This window comes from Gadus morhua, chromosome 19 (genome assembly GCF_902167405.1).
Source record: "Gadus morhua chromosome 19, gadMor3.0, whole genome shotgun sequence".
Lineage (NCBI taxonomy): Eukaryota > Metazoa > Chordata > Actinopteri > Gadiformes > Gadidae > Gadus > Gadus morhua.
In genome coordinates this window covers 4,052,853-4,067,867 of record NC_044066.1, presented here as the reverse complement: position 1 = coordinate 4,067,867, position 15,015 = coordinate 4,052,853, and the positions used below count along the sequence as shown (strand labels likewise).

At 52.9% G+C, this 15,015-nt stretch overlaps 2 long non-coding RNA genes across 2 annotated transcripts; both read right to left on the bottom strand.

Moving 5' to 3' along the window:
• Positions 1 to 839: 839 nt before the first annotated feature.
• On the bottom strand, positions 840 to 5,708 carry LOC115531838 (uncharacterized). The gene is made up of 3 exons (XR_003973951.1): positions 5,600 to 5,708; positions 5,473 to 5,519; positions 840 to 991 (listed from the first exon to the last, which is right to left on the bottom strand). It is a non-coding gene; the product is annotated as an uncharacterized LOC115531838 (long non-coding RNA).
• Positions 5,709 to 12,045: 6,337 nt separating this feature from the next.
• On the bottom strand, positions 12,046 to 12,471 carry LOC115531837 (uncharacterized). Its single transcript, XR_003973950.1, has 3 exons — positions 12,411 to 12,471; positions 12,284 to 12,330; positions 12,046 to 12,216 (listed from the first exon to the last, which is right to left on the bottom strand). It is a non-coding gene; the product is annotated as an uncharacterized LOC115531837 (long non-coding RNA).
• Between the last annotated feature and the right edge of the window lie 2,544 nt (positions 12,472 to 15,015).

Genomic DNA, 15,015 nt, shown 5'->3' with positions numbered 1-15,015 from the left:
GTCATGGCAGGAACACAATTGAGAACTTTATACCATTGAAGGATTTGATGGAATTTTCAATGAAGCAAAGTTACAGAATGCAAACTTCTCAACTTCTGAGTTGCTGCTGGGGCTTGTAGCTAGGATGCTTGTAGCTTGGATGCTGCGGCTGCGGCTGGGGCTTGTAGCTAGGAGGCTGCTGGGGCTTGTAGCTAGAATGCTGCTGGGGCTTGTAGCTAGGATGCTGCAGGGGCTGCTGCGGCTTGTAGCTAGGATGCTGCTGCTGCTGCTGCTGCTGTGGCTTGTAGCCAGGATGCTGCTGCTTCTGGGGCTTGTAGCTAGGATGTTGCTGCTGCTTCTGGGGCTTGTAGCTAGGATGTTGCTGCTGCTTCTGGGGCTGGGGCTTGTAGCTATGCAGCTGCTGGGGCTTGTAAATGGGATGTTGCTGCTGCTGGGGCTTGTAAATGGGATGTTGCTGCTGCTGCTGCTGGGGCTTGTAAATGGGATGTTGCTGCTGCTGGGGCTTGTAGCTAGGATGTTGCTGCTGCGGCTTGTCGCTAGGATGCTGCTGCTGCTGCTGGGGCTTGTCGCTAGGATGCTGCTGCTGGGGCTTGTCGCTGTTGCTGGTCGTAGCTAGGCTCCTGTGGCTTATAGCTAGAAGGCTCCTGGGGCTTGTAGCTAGAAGGCTGCTGCTGCTTCTGGGGCTTGTAGCTAGGATGTTGCTGCTGCTGCTGCTGCTGGGGCTTGTAGCTAGGATGTTGCTGCTGCTGCTGGGGCTTGTAGCTAGGATGTTGCTGCTGCTGCTGGGGCTTGTAGCTAGGATGTTGCTGCTGCTTGTCGCTAGGATGCTGCTGCTGTTTGTAGCTAGGATGCTGCTGCTGCTGCTGGGGCTGTTGCTGGTCGTAGCTAGGCTCCTGTGGCATATAGCTAGAAGGCTCCTGGGGCTTCTAGCTAGCAGGCTGCTGCAGCCCATACGTAGGCATCTCCGGCTCAGCATATCCGATCCTGTAAGCTGTTATGCATACTTGTTAGCACATGGATACCTGCCTATTTAAATTAATACTTCAGCCTGAACTCACCATGTACTTGACAGCCCACATCAAGGAGTAGAGACAATTGAAGTACCCTGTTATATGAATAAAAACATATTTTAACGTGTCCATGCCACTGATAACAAAATGAAGTACTCCAAAATAAAGAATTTACCTCATTATTAAAGCCATGGTTGAGGTAGCGAGCGACTGTAGTACGCCTGTGAGCCTGCCACTACAACTCCAGTGAAATGAGGAATGCTGCTGAAGCTTTATATAAGGATTCACATCTAATCCCATTCTGACCAGGCACTGATTGGTTTGAAACAAGGTGCAACTCAATCATAATCAGTGTGCCTAATGAGTTGGAACAGCAGACTTGACATCTATGCATGTTGTTCATGATGGAGTCCGCTGGTATCAGGATTATTAAACATGTATGATTGCACTGGAAGCACTCTGATAGAGCGGGAAAACCCTATGGTGTCAGAGATCCACGCAGTGTTTGGTAGCAAAGTAGATGTGGATAAGTGTGGCTAGTATTGGTTAATCCACCCCCCACCTAGTGGTTAACTAGGGCTTATTCTTCCTTGGTCTAGTTGAGAGTATCCTGCTCCTGGTTGTAATATTTTTATTACAAATAGCTAATATTGACTGTAGTTCCTGGTGTTGAGTGTTGCGTTTTAGAGTGAGTGGGGGGCTCTGGACATCGTAGTGGAAGAGCTTATGTGACCAGACCATCTCTAGGACCCTTTTAACATGGTATGAGCAGCCAGGTGAGAGGAGAAGCCTCCTGCTAGAGGTGGAACAGTGGGCCAGGCCATTGAATGTTCTGGTTCTTCAGTCATTTGACCACTTGTAGAGTAGTGCAACCTTTTGTATCTAAATTAGTGAACGTTTGAATTTCTGTATTGCCAGACGTGAATTTTAAAGAGGTGAATTCAAAACACATTCAGATGACGTCTTGAAATTAGACGTCATCTGCTTTTAGCATTAGACCAAAGCAGCGGCTCCTGAAAAGGCATCAAAATGGGTTTCTGCATTTGCTGCTGGCATTCAGCCCTGCCAATGACTAATTTGACCATTTAAAAGTGCTATTTTTATTCTTTTGTCAAATTTGGACAGTAGAACCATGTCATTGCAGGAACACAATTGAGAACTTTACATCATTGAAGGATTTGATGGAATTTTCAATGAAGCAAAGGTACAGAATGCAAACTTCTCAACTTCTGAGTTGCTGCTGGGGCTTGTAGCTAGGATGCTTGTAGCTTGGATGCTGCGGCTGCGGCTGGGGCTTGTAGCTAGGATGCTGCGGCTAGTAGCTAGGATGTTGCTGCTGCTGCTGCGGCTTGTAGCTAGGATGATGTTGCTGCTGCTGCTGCTGGGGCTTGTGGCTAGGATGTTGCTGCTGCTGGGGCTTGTAGCTAGGATGTTGCTGCTGCTGGGGCTTGTAGCTAGGATGTTGCTGCTGCTGCTGGGGCTTGTAGCTAGGATGTTGCTGCTGCTGCTGGGGCTTGTAGCTAGGATGTTGCTGCTGCTGCTGGGGCTTGTAGCTAGGATGTTGCTGCTACTTGTCGCTAGGATGCTGCTGCTGCTGTTGTTTGTAGCTAGGATGCTGCTGCTGCTGCTGTTGCTGGTCGTAGCTAGGCTCCTGTGGCATATAGCTAGAAGGCTCCTGGGGCTTGTAGCTAGAAGGCTGCTGCTGCTGGGGCTTGTAGCTAGGATTTTGCTGCTGCTGCTGCTGCTGCTGGGGCTTGTAGCTAGGATGTTGCTGCTGGAGCTGCTGCTGGGGCTTGTAGCTAGGATGTTGCTGCTGGAGCTGCTGCTGGGGCTTGTAGCTAGGATGTTGCTGCTGGAGCTGCTGCTGGGGCTTGTAGCTAGGATGTTGCTGCTGCTGCTGGGGCTTGTAGCTAGGATGTTGCTGCTGCTTGTCGCTAGGATGCTGCTGCTGCTGCTGCTGCTGCTGGTGGTCGTAGCAAGGCTCCTGTGGCTTGTAGCTAGAAGGCTGCTGCTGCTGCTGCTGCTGCTGCTGCTGCTGCTGCTGCTGCTGCTGCTGCTGCTGCTGCTGGGGCTTGTAAATGGGATGTTGCTGCTGCTGCTGCTGGGGCTTGTAGCTAGGATGTTGCTGCTGGGGCTTGTAGCTAGGATGTTGCTGCTGCTGGGGCTTGTCGCTAGGATGTTGCTGCTGCTTGTCGCTAGGATGCTGCTGCTGCTTGTCGCTAGGATGCTGCTGCTGCTGGGGCTGGTCATAGCTAGGCTCCTGTGGCATATAGCTAGAAGGCTCCTGGGGCTTGTAGCTAGAAGGCTGCTGCTGCTTCAGGGGCTTGTAGCTAGGTTGTTGCTGCTGCTGCTGGGGCTTGTAGCTAGGATGTTGCTGCTGCTGCTGGGGCTGCTGCTGGGGCTTGTCGCTAGGATGTTGCTGCTGCTGCTGCTGCTGGGGCTTGTAGCTAGGAAGTTGCTGCTGCTGCTGCTGCTTGTCGCTAGGATGCTGCTGTTTGTAGCTAGGATGCTGCTGCGGCTGTTGCTGGTCGAAGCTAGGCTCCTGTGGCTTGTAAATGGGATGTTGCTGCTGCTGGGGCTTGTAGCTAGGATGTTGCTGCTGCTGCTGCTGCTGGGGCTTGTAGCTAGGATGTTGCTGCTGCTGCTGCTTGTAGCTAGGATGCTGCTGCTGCTGGGGCTGTTGCTGGTCGTAGCTAGGCTCCTGGGGCTTGTAGCTAGAAGGCTGCTGCTGCTGCTTCTGGGGCTTGTAGCTAGGATGTTGCTGCTGCTGCTGCTGCTGGGGCTTGTAGCTAGGATGTTGCTGCTGCTGCTGCTGGGGTTGCTGCTGCTGCTGGGGCTTGTAGCTAGGATGTTGCTGCTGCTGGGGCTTGTAGCTAGGATGTTGCTGCTGCTGGGGCTTGTAGCTAGGATGTTGCTGCTGCTGGGGCTTGTAGCTAGGATGTTGCTGCTGCGGTTTGTAGCTAGGATGCTGCTGCTGCTGGTGGTGGTCGTAGCTAGGCTCCTGTGGCTTGTAGCTAGAAGGCTCCTGGGGCTTGTAGCTAGAAGGCTGCTGCTGCTGCTGCTGCTTCTGGGGCTTGTAGCTAGGATGTTGCTGCTGCTGCTGCCGCTGCTGGGGCTTGTAGCTAGGATGTTGCTGCTGCTGCTGGGGCTGGGGCTTGTCGCTAGGATGCTGCTGCTGCTACGGCTGTTGCTGCTCGTAGCTAGGCTCCTGTGGCTTGTAGCTAGAAGGCTCCTGGGGCTTGTAGCTAGAAGGCTGCTGCTGCTGCTTCTGGGGCTTGTAGCTAGGATGTTGCTGCTGCTGCTGCCGCTGCTGGGGCTTGTAGCTAGGATGACGTTGCTGCTGCTGCCGCTGCTGCTGGGGCTTGTAGCTAGGATGTTGCTGCTGCTGGGGCTTGTAGCTAGGATGTTGCTGCTGCTTGTCGCTAGGATGCTGCTGCTGCTGTTTGTCGCTAGGATGCTGCTGCTGCTGGGGCTGTTGCTGGTCATAGCTAGGCTCCTGTGGCATATAGCTAGAAGGCTCCTGGGCCTTGTAGCTAGAAGGCTGCTGCTGCTGCTTCAGGGGCTTGTAGCTAGGATGTTGCTGCTGCTGCTGGGGCTTGTAGCTAGGATGTTGCTGCTGCTGCTGGAGCTGCTGCTGGGGCTTGTAGCTAGGATGTTGCTGCTGCTGCTGGGGCTTGTAGCTAGGATGTTGCTGCTGCTGCTGCTGCTTGTTGCTAGGATGCTGCTGTTTGTAGCTAGGATGCTGCTGCGGCTGTTGCTGGTCGTAGCTAGGCTCCTGTGGCTTGTAAATGGGATGTTGCTGCTGCTGGGGCTTGTAGCTAGGATGTTGCTGCTGCTGCTGCTGCTGCTGGGGCTTGTAGCTAGGATGTTGCTGCTGCTGCTGCTGCTGGGGCTTGTAGCTAGGATGTTGCTGCTGCTGCTGGGGCTTGTAGCTAGGATGTTGCTGCTGCTGCTGCTGCTGGGGCTGGGGCTGGGGCTGCTGGTGGTGGTCGTAGCTAGGCTCCTGTGGCTTGTAGCTAGAAGGCTGCTGGGGCTTGTAGCTGGAAGGCTGCTGGGGCTTGTAGCTAGAAGGCTGCTGGGGCTTGTAGCTAGGATGTTGCTGCTGCTGGGGCTTGTAGCTAGGATGTTGCTGCTGCTGCTGGGGCTTGTAGCTAGGATGTTGCTGCTGCTGCTGGGGCTTGTAGCTAGGATGTTGCTGCTGCTGCTGGGGCTTGTCGCTAGGATGTTGCTGCTGCTGGGGCTGCGGCTTGTAGCTAGGATGCTGCTGGGGCTTGTCGCTAGGAAGCTGCTGCTGGGGGTGGGGCTTGTAGCTAGGAGGTTGCTGTGGCTTGTAGCTAGCAGGCTGCTGCAGCCCATACGTAGGCATCTCCGGCTCAGCATATCCAATCCTGTAAGCTGTTGTGCATACTTGTTAGCACATGGATACCTGCCTATTTAAATTAATACTTCAGCCTGAACTCACCATGTACTTGACAGCCCACATCAAGGAGTAGAGACAATTGAAGTACCCTGTTATATGAATAAAAACATATTTTAACATGTCCATGCCATTGATAACAAAATAAAGTACTCCAAAATAAAGAATTTACCTCATTATTAAAGCCATTGTTGAGGTGGCGAGCAACTGTAGTACGCCTGTGAGCCTGCCACTACAACTCCAGTAAAATGAGGAATGCTGCTGAAGCTTTATATAAGGATTCACATCTAATCCCATTCTGATCAGGCACTGATTGGTTTGAAACAAGGTGCAACTCAATCATAATCAGTGTGCCAAATGACTTGAAAAAAAAAAAAAAAAAATCGCTCTACACTCCCCCCCCCCCCCGTCAACAATCGCTCCATACACCCCCCCCCGTCAACAATCGCTACCCCCCCCCCGTCCAGGCACGTCGGAACTATTTTCTGAGAGGGGGGGCGGGATTTTTTTTTGGGAGGGTCGGGGAGAGACGCACACTTACAGTATCAATGATTAACGAACTATAATGCAGCATCTTAATTGTTAAGAAAATGAAACAAAATAAATGAATAACTCAAGCCTTTATTAAAACACATAACACTAGGCTATAAAAACAGCATTCAGAAAAAGAACAGTTTGCGCTCCAAAGGGCTTTCACACTTTTCCAAAAGTGGACCTTCTCTCAGTTGACCTGCTGATGAATTCTTCAAGCAGGGCCGAAACATCGCATTCATCAATGAGGTCACTATGCGCATTCATAATGGCCAAATGCGTGAGTCTTTCCTGCTTCATGGTATTGCGCAGCCATGTTTTCAATCTGCGCAAGGCAGAGAAAGAGCGCTCGGATGCCGCGACAGATATAACCCTATCTTTCAAAAACAGACTGTCGGTGTCTGACCCGACCAACTTGCTTTTGACAGCTGACCTGCACACACCACACACAATGCCATCACTGCCCGCTATGTACTCCAGCCACTGCCACTCACTGAACCAGGCGGCCTTGCAGAAACGACTGAAGTTCTCACCGCTGAACTTCCTGGCAGGAAAATTGTAATCCTGTGGTGGTTTGGATGATATTGCCTCTTGGCTAGCACCGGGTAGCACTGGGGAGGGAGGATGAGGACCGGCGGGTCTTTCGGCTGCCTGCTGCTGTCCGGTTGCTGGCACACAGGGTTCAGGTGTCTGTCTCGGACGTTTAGCTGGGTCAGGCGGCGCCGGTTTTAAAAAAAAATCTGAAATTCTTTTCTGAGACATTGCTGATTCATTGAACATGTCTTGTAAGCTAACAACAATGCGCGCGATCATATCAAAACAACAATGCCCGCGAAACAAAAGACTTTGTTTATTTTAGCCTACGTCACACTGAGCTGTCAGCGCAGCCTGGTTGCATGTCACATGATCTGTGCATTATGAGATAAATGTAGTAAGTCAGACAAATTCAGTTTAAATTCAGATTCTTTATTTTTATTTTTTATGCATAATGCTGTGGGTAGGGAGGCTGATGGGGGGGGGGGGCGGGTGGGAGGGGGTGCGGCCGCACCCCCCGCAACCCTAGTTCCGACGTCTATGCCCCCGTCAACAATCCTCTGCCTAGGGCCCCCACACTACCTAGAATCGCCCCTGGTGTCAGAGATCCACGCAGTGTTTGGTAGCAAAGTAGATGTGGATAAGTGTGGCTAGTATTGGTTAATCCACCCCCCACCTAGTGGTTAACTAGGGCTTATTCTTCATTGGTCTAGTTGAGAGTATCCTGCTCCTGGTTGTAATATTTTGAGTATTACAAATAGCTAATATTGACTGTAGTTCCTGGTGTTGAGTGTTGTGTTTCAGAGTGAGTGGGGGGCTCTGGACATCGTAGAGGAAGAGCTTATGTGACCAGACCATCTCCAGGACCCTTTTAACATGGTATGGTCAGCCAGGTGAGAGGAGAAGCCTCCTGCTAGAGGTGGAACAGTGGGCCAGGCCATTGAATGTTCTGGTTCTTCAGTCATTTGACCACTTGTCGAGTAGTGCAACCTTTTGCATCTAAATTAGTTTGAATTTCTGTATTGCCAGACGTGAATTTTAAAGAGGTGAATTCAAAACACATTCAGATGACGTCTTGAAATAAGGAGGCTGCTGCTCGTAGTTTGGGGGCTTCTGCTGGTGTTCAGGAAGCCGATAGCTAGATACTAAAGATCTAATAAAAAGACTCCATACTGAACTGTAGCGTTGCATTAGACCAAAGCAGCGGCTCCTGAAAAGACATCAAAATGGGTTTCTGCATTTGCTGCTGGCATTCAGCCTAGCCAATGACCAATTTGACCATTTAAAAGTGATATTTTTATTCTTTTGTCAAATTTGTACAGTAGAACCATGTCATGGCAGGAACACAATTGAGAACTTTATATCATTGAAGGATTTGATGGAATTTTCAATGAAGCAAAAGATACAGAATGCAAACTTCTCAACTTCTGAGTTGCTGTTGGGGCTTGTAGCTAGGATGCTTGTAGCTTGGATGCTGCGGCTGCGGCTGGGGCTTGTAGCTAGGATGCTGCTGGGGCTGCTGCGGCTTGTAGCTAGGATGTTGCTGCGGCTGCTGCGGCTTGTAGCTAGGATGTTGCTGCGGCTGCTGCGGCTTGTGGCTAGGATGTTGCTGCTGCTGCTGCTGCGGCTTGTAGATGGGATGTTGCTGCTGCTGGGGCTTGTAAATGGGATGTTGCTGCTGCTGGGGCTTGTAAATGGGATGTTGCTGCTGCTGGGGCTTGTAAATGGGATGCTGCTGCTGCTGGGGCTTGTCGCTAGGATGCTGCTGCTGCTGGGGCTTGTCGCTAGGATGCTGCTGCTGCTGCTGCTGTTGCTGGTCGTAGCTAGGCTCCTGTGGCTTATAACTAGAAGGCTCCTGGGGCTTGTAGCTAGAAGGCTGCTGCTGCTTCTGGGGCTTGTAGCTAGGATGTTGCTGCTGCTGGGGCTTGTAGCTAGGATGTTGCTGCTGCTGGGGCTTGTAGCTAGGATGTTGCTGCTGCTGCTGGGGCTTGTAGCTAGGATGTTGCTGCTGCTGCTGGGGCTTGTAGCTAGGATGTTGCTGCTGCTGCTGGGGCTTGTAGCTAGGATGTTGCTGCTGCGTCTGCTGATGCTGGGGCTTGTAGCTAGGATGTTGCTGCTGCGTCTGCTGATGCTGATGCTGGGGCTTGTAGCTAGGATGTTGCTGCTGCTTGTCGCTAGGATGCTGCTGCTGCTGCTGTTTGTAGCTAGGATGCTGCTGGGGCTGTTGCTGGTCATAGCTAGGCTCCTGTGGCATATAGCTAGAAGGCTCCTGGGGCTTGTAGCTAGAAGGCTGCTGCTGCTGGGGCTTGTAGCTAGGATGTTGCTGCTGCTGCTGCTGCTGGGGCTTGTAGCTAGGATGTTGCTGCTGGAGCTGCTGCTGGGGCTTGTAGCTAGGATGTTGCTGCTGCTGGGGCTTGTAGCTAGGATGCTGCTGCTGCTGGGGCTTGTAGCTAGGATGCTGCTGCTGCTGCTGCTGCTCGTAGCTAGGCTCCTGTGGCTTGTAGCTAGAAGGCTGCTGCTGCTGCTGGGGCTTGTAAATGGGATGTTGCTGCTGCTGCTGGGGCTTGTAAATGGGATGTTGCTGCTGCTGCTGGGGCTTGTAGCTAGGATGTTGCTGCTGGGGCTTGTCACTAGGATGCTGCTGCTGCTGGGGCTGTTGCTGCTCGTAGCTAGGCTCCTGGGGCTTGTAGCTAGAAGGCTGCTGCTGCTGCTTCTGGGGCTTGTAGCTAGGATGTTGCTGCTGCTGCGGCTGCTGCGGCTGCTGCGGCTGCTGCGGCTTGTAGCTAGGATGATGTTGCTGCTGCTGCTGCTGGGGCTTGTAGCTAGGATGTTGCTGCTGCTGCTGGGGCTTGTAGCTAGGATGTTGCTGCTGGGGCTTGTCGCTAGGATGCTGCTGCTGCTGCTGTTGTTGTTGTTTGTCGCTAGGATGCTGCTGCTGCTGGGGCTGTTGCTGGTCGTAGCTAGGCTCCTGTGGCATATAGCTAGAAGGCTCCTGGGGCTTGTAGCTAGAAGGCTGCTGCTGCTTCTGGGGCTTGTAGCTAGGATGTTTCTGCTGCTGCTGCTGCTGCTGATGGTAGCTAGGATGCTGCTGCTGCTGGGGCTGTTGCTGGTCGTAGCTAGGCTCCTGTGGCTTGTAGCTAGAAGGCTCCTGGGGCTTGTAGCTAGAAGGCTGCTGCTGCTGCTGCTGCTGCTGCTTCTGGGGCTTGTAGCTAGGATGTTGCTGCTGCTGCTGCTGCTGGGGCTTGTAGCTAGGATGTTGCTGCGGCTGCTGCTGGGGCTTGTAGCTAGAAGGCTGCTGCTGCTGGGGCTTGTAGCTAGGATGTTGCTGCTGCTGCTGGGGCTTGTAGCTAGGATGTTGCTGCTGCTGCTGCTGGGGCTTGTAGCTAGGATGTTGCTGCTGCTGCTGCTGGTGGTGGTGGTCGTAGCTAGGCTCCTGTGGCTTGTAGCTAGAAGGCTGCTGGGGCTTGTAGCTAGAATGCTGCTGGGGCTGGGGCTTGTAGCTAGGATGTTGCTGCTGCTGGGGCTTGTAGCTAGAATGCTGCTGGGGCTGGGGCTTGTAGCTAGGATGCTGCTGGGGCTGCTGCGGCTTGTAGCTAGGATGCTGCTGCGGCTGCTGCGGCTTGTAGCTAGGATGTTGCTGCGGCTGCTGGGGCTTGTAGCTAGGATGTTGCTGCGGCTGCTGCTGCGGCTTGTAGATGGGATGTTGCTGCTGCTGGGGCTTGTAAATGGGATGTTGCTGCTGCTGCTGCTGGGGCTTGTAAATGGGATGTTGCTGCTGCTGCTGCTGGGGCTTGTAAATGGGATGTTGCTGCTGCTGGGGCTTGTCGCTAGGATGCTGCTGCTGCTGGGGCTTGTCGCTAGGATGCTGCTGCTGCTGGGGCTTGTCGCTAGGATGCTGCTGCTGCTGGGGCTGTTGCTGGTCGTAGCTAGGCTCCTGTGGCTTATAACTAGAAGGCTCCTGGGGCTTGTAGCTAGAAGGCTGCTGCTGCTGCTGCTTCTGGGGCTTGTAGCTAGGATGTTGCTGCTGCTGGGGCTTGTAGCTAGGATGTTGCTGCTGCTGCTGGGGCTTGTAGCTAGGATGTTGCTGCTGCGGCTTGTAGCTAGGATGTTGCTGCTGCTGCTGCGGCTGCTGATGCTGGGGCTTGTAGCTAGGATGTTGCTGCTGCTGCTTGTCGCTAGGATGCTGCTGCTGCTGCTGCTGTTTGTAGCTAGGATGCTGCTGGGGCTGTTGCTGGTCATAGCTAGGCTCCTGTGGCATATAGCTAGAAGGCTCCTGGGGCTTGTAGCTAGAAGGCTGCTGCTGCTGCTTCTGGGGCTTGTAGCTAGGATGTTGCTGCTGCTGCTGCTGCTGGGGCTTGTAGCTAGGATGTTGCTGCTGCTGCTGCTGCTGGGGCTTGTAGCTAGGATGTTGCTGCTGCTGCTGCTGCTGGGGCTTGTAGCTAGGATGTTGCTGCTGCTGGGGCTTGTAGCTAGGATGCTGCTGCTGCTGCTGCTGCTGCTCGTAGCTAGGCTCCTGTGGCTTGTAGCTAGAAGGCTGCTGCTGGGGCTTGTAAATGGGATGTTGCTGCTGCTGCTGGGGCTTGTAGCTAGGATGCTGCTGCTGGGGCTGTTGCTGCTCGTAGCTAGGCTCCTGGGGCTTGTAGCTAGAAGGCTGCTGCTGCTGCTTCTGGGGCTTGTAGCTAGGATGTTGCTGCTGCTGCTGCTGCTGCGGCGGCTTGTAGCTAGGATGATGTTGCTGCTGCTGCTGGGGCTTGTAGCTAGGATGTTGCTGCTGCTGCTGGGGCTTGTAGCTAGGATGTTGCTGCTGCTTGTCGCTAGGATGCTGCTGCTGCTGCTGCTGTTGTTGTTGTTTGTCGCTAGGATGCTGCTGCTGCTGGGGCTGTTGCTGGTCGTAGCTAGGCTCCTGTGGCATATAGCTAGAAGGCTCCTGGGGCTTGTAGCTAGAAGGCTGCTGCTGCTGCTTCTGGGGCTTGTAGCTAGGATGTTTCTGCTGCTGCTGGGGCTTGTAGCTAGGACGCTGCTGGGGCTGTTGCTGGTCGTAGCTAGGCTCCTGTGGCTTGTAGCTAGAAGGCTCCTGGGGCTTGTAGCTAGAAGGCTGCTGCTGCTGCTTCTGGGGCTTGTAGCTAGGATGTTGCTGCTGCTGCTGGGGCTTGTAGCTAGGATGTTGCTGCTGCTGCTGCTGCTGCTGGGGCTTGTAGCTAGAAGGCTGCTGCTGCTGGGGCTTGTAGCTAGGATGTTGCTGCTGCTGCTGGGGCTCGTAGCTAGGATGTTGCTGCTGCTGCTGCTGCTGGGGCTTGTAGCTAGGATGTTGCTGCTGCTGCTGCTGCTGCTGCTGGGGCTGGGGCTGCTGCTGGTGGTCGTAGCTAGGCTCCTGTGGCTTGTAGCTAGAAGGCTGCTGGGGCTTGTAGCTAGAAGGCTGCTGGGGCTGGGGCTTGTAGCTAGGATGTTGCTGCTGCTGGGGCTTGAAGCTAGGATGTTGCTGCTGCTGCTGCTGGTCGCTAGGATATTGCTGCTGCTGGGGCTTGTAGCTAGGATGTTGCTGCTGCTGGGGCTTGTCGCTAGGATGTTGCTGCGGCTTGTAGCTAGGATGCTGCTGGGGCTTGTCGCTAGGATGCTGCTGCTGGGGGTGAGGCTTGTAGCTAGGAGGTTGCTGTGGCTTGTAGCTAGCAGGCTGCTGCAGCCCATACGTAGGCATCTCCGGCTCAGCATATCCGATCCTGTAAGCTGTTGTGCATACTTGTTAGCACATGGATACCTGCCTATTTAAATTAATACTTCAGCCTGAACTCACCATGTACTTGACAGCCCACATCAAGGAGTAGAGACAATTGAAGTACCCTGTTATATGAATAAAAACATATTTTAACATGTCCATGCCATTGATAACAAAATAAAGTACTCCAAAATAAAGAATTTACCTCATTATTAAAGCCATTGTTGAGCTGGCGAGCAACTGTAGTACGCCTGTGAGCCTGCCACTACAACTCCAGTAAAATGAGGAATGCTGCTGAAGCTTTATATAAGGATTCACATCCAATCCCATTCTGATCAGGCACTGATTGGTTTGAAACAAGGTGCAACTCAATCATAATCAGCGTGCCTAATGAGTTGGAACAGCAGACTTGACATCTATGCATGTTGTTCATGATGGAGTCCGCAGGTATCAGGATTATTAAACATGTATGATTGCACTGGAAGCACTCTGATTGAGCGGGAAAACCCTATGGTGTCAGAGATCCACGCAGTGTTTGGTAGCAAAGTAGATGTGGATAAGTGTGGCTAGTATTGGTTAATCCACCCCCCACCTAGTGGTTAACTAGGGCTTATTCTTCCTTGGTCTAGTTGAGTATCCTGCTCCTGGTTGTGATATTTTGAGTATTACAAATAGCTAATATTGACTGTAGTTCCTGGTGTTGAGTGTTGTGTTTCAGAGTGAGTGGGGGGCTCTGGACATCGTAGAGGAAGAGCTTATGTGACCAGACCATCTCCAGGACCCTTTTAACATGGTATGGGCAGCCAGGTGAGAGGAGAAGCCTCCTGCTAGAGGTGGAACAGTGGGCCAGGCCATTGAATGTTCTGGTTCTTCAGTCATTTGACCACTTGTCGAGTAGTGCAACCTTTTTTATCTAAATTAGTTTCAATTTCTGTATTGCCAGACGTGAATTTTAAAGAGGTGAATTCAAAACAAATTCAGATGACGTCTTGAAATAAGGAGGCTGCTGCTCGTAGTTTGGGGGCTTCTGCTGGTGTTCAGGAAGCTGATAGCTGGATACTAAAGATCTAATAAAAAGACTCCACACTGAACTGTAGCGTTGCATTAGACCGAAGCAGCGGCTCCTGAAAAGGCATCAAAATGGGTTTCTGCATTTGCTGCTGGCATTCAGCCTAGCCAATGACCAATTTGACCATTTAAAAGTGATATTTTTATTCTTTTGTCAAATTTGGACAGTAGAACCATGTCATGGCAGGAACACAATTGAGAACTTTATATCATTGAAGGATTTGATGGAATTTTCAATGAAGCAAAAGGTACAGAATGCAAACTTCTCAACTTCTGAGTTGCTGTTGGGGCTTGTAGCTAGGATGCTTGTAGCTTGGATGCTGCGGCTGCGGCTGGGGCTTGTAGCTAGGATGCTGCTGGGGTTGCTGCGGCTTGTAGCTAGGATGTTGCTGCGGCTGCTGCGGCTTGTAGCTAGGATGTTGCTGCGGCTGCTGCGGCTTGTAGCTAGGATGTTGCTGCGGCTGCTGCTGCGGCTTGTAGATGGGATGTTGCTGCTGATGGGGCTTGTAAATGGGATGTTGCTGCTGCTGCTGCTGGGGCTTGTAAATGGGATGTTGCTGCTGCTGCTGGGGCTTGTAAATGGGATGTTGCTGCTGCTGGGGCTTGTCGCTAGGATGTTGCTGCTGCTGGGGCTTGTCGCTAGGATGCTGCTGCTGCTGGGGCTGTTGCTGGTCGTAGCTAGGCTCCTGTAGCTTATAACTAGAAGGCTCCTGTGGCTTGTAGCTAGAAGGCTGCTGCTGCTGCTGCTTCTGGGGCTTGTAGCTAGGATGTTGCTGCTGCTGGGGCTTGTAGCTAGGATGTTGCTGCTGCTGCTGCTGGGGCTTGTAGCTAGGATGTTGCTGCTGCTGCTGCTGGGGCTTGTAGCTAGGATGTTGCGGCTGCTGATGCTGGGGCTTGTAGCTAGGATGTTGCTGCTGCTTGTCGCTAGGATGCTGCTGCTGCTGTTTGTAGCTAGGATGCTGCTGGGGCTGTTGCTGGTCATAGCTAGGCTCCTGTGGCATATAGCTAGAAGGCTCCTGGGGCTTGTAGCTAGAAGGCTGCTGCTGCTGCTTCAGGGGCTTGTAGCTAGGATGTTGCTGCTGCTGCTGCTGCTGGGGCTTGTAGCTAGGATGTTGCTGCTGCTGCTGCTGCTGGGGCTTGTAGCTAGGATGTTGCTGCTGGAGCTGCTGCTGGGGCTTGTAGCTAGGATGTTGCTGCTGCTGGGGCTTGTAGCTAGGATGCTGCTGCTGCTCGTAGCTAGGCTCCTGTGGCTTGTAGCTAGAAGGCTGCTGCTGGGGCTTGTAAATGGGATGTTGCTGCTGCTGCTGGGGCTTGTAGCTAGGATGCTGCTGCTGCTGCTGCTGGGGCTTGTCGCTAGGATGCTGCTGCTGCTGCTGCTGGGGCTGTTGCTGCTCGTAGCTAGGCTCCTGGGGCTTGTAGCTAGAAGGCTGCTGCTGCTGCTTCTGGGGCTTGTAGCTAGGATGTTGCTGCTGCTGCTGCTGCTGCTGCGGCTTGTAGCTAGGATGATGTTGCTGCTGCTGCTGGGGCTTGTAGCTAGGATGTTGCTGCTGCTGCTGGGGCTTGTAGCTAGCATGTTGCTGCTGCTTGTCGCTAGGATGCTGCTGCTGCTGCTGCTGTTGTTTGTCGCTAGGATGCTGCTGCTGCTGGGGCTGTTGCTGGTCGTAGCTAGGCTCCTGTGGCATATAGCTAGAAGGCTCCTGGGGCTTGTAGCTAGAAGGCTGCTGCTGCTGCTTCTTGGGCTT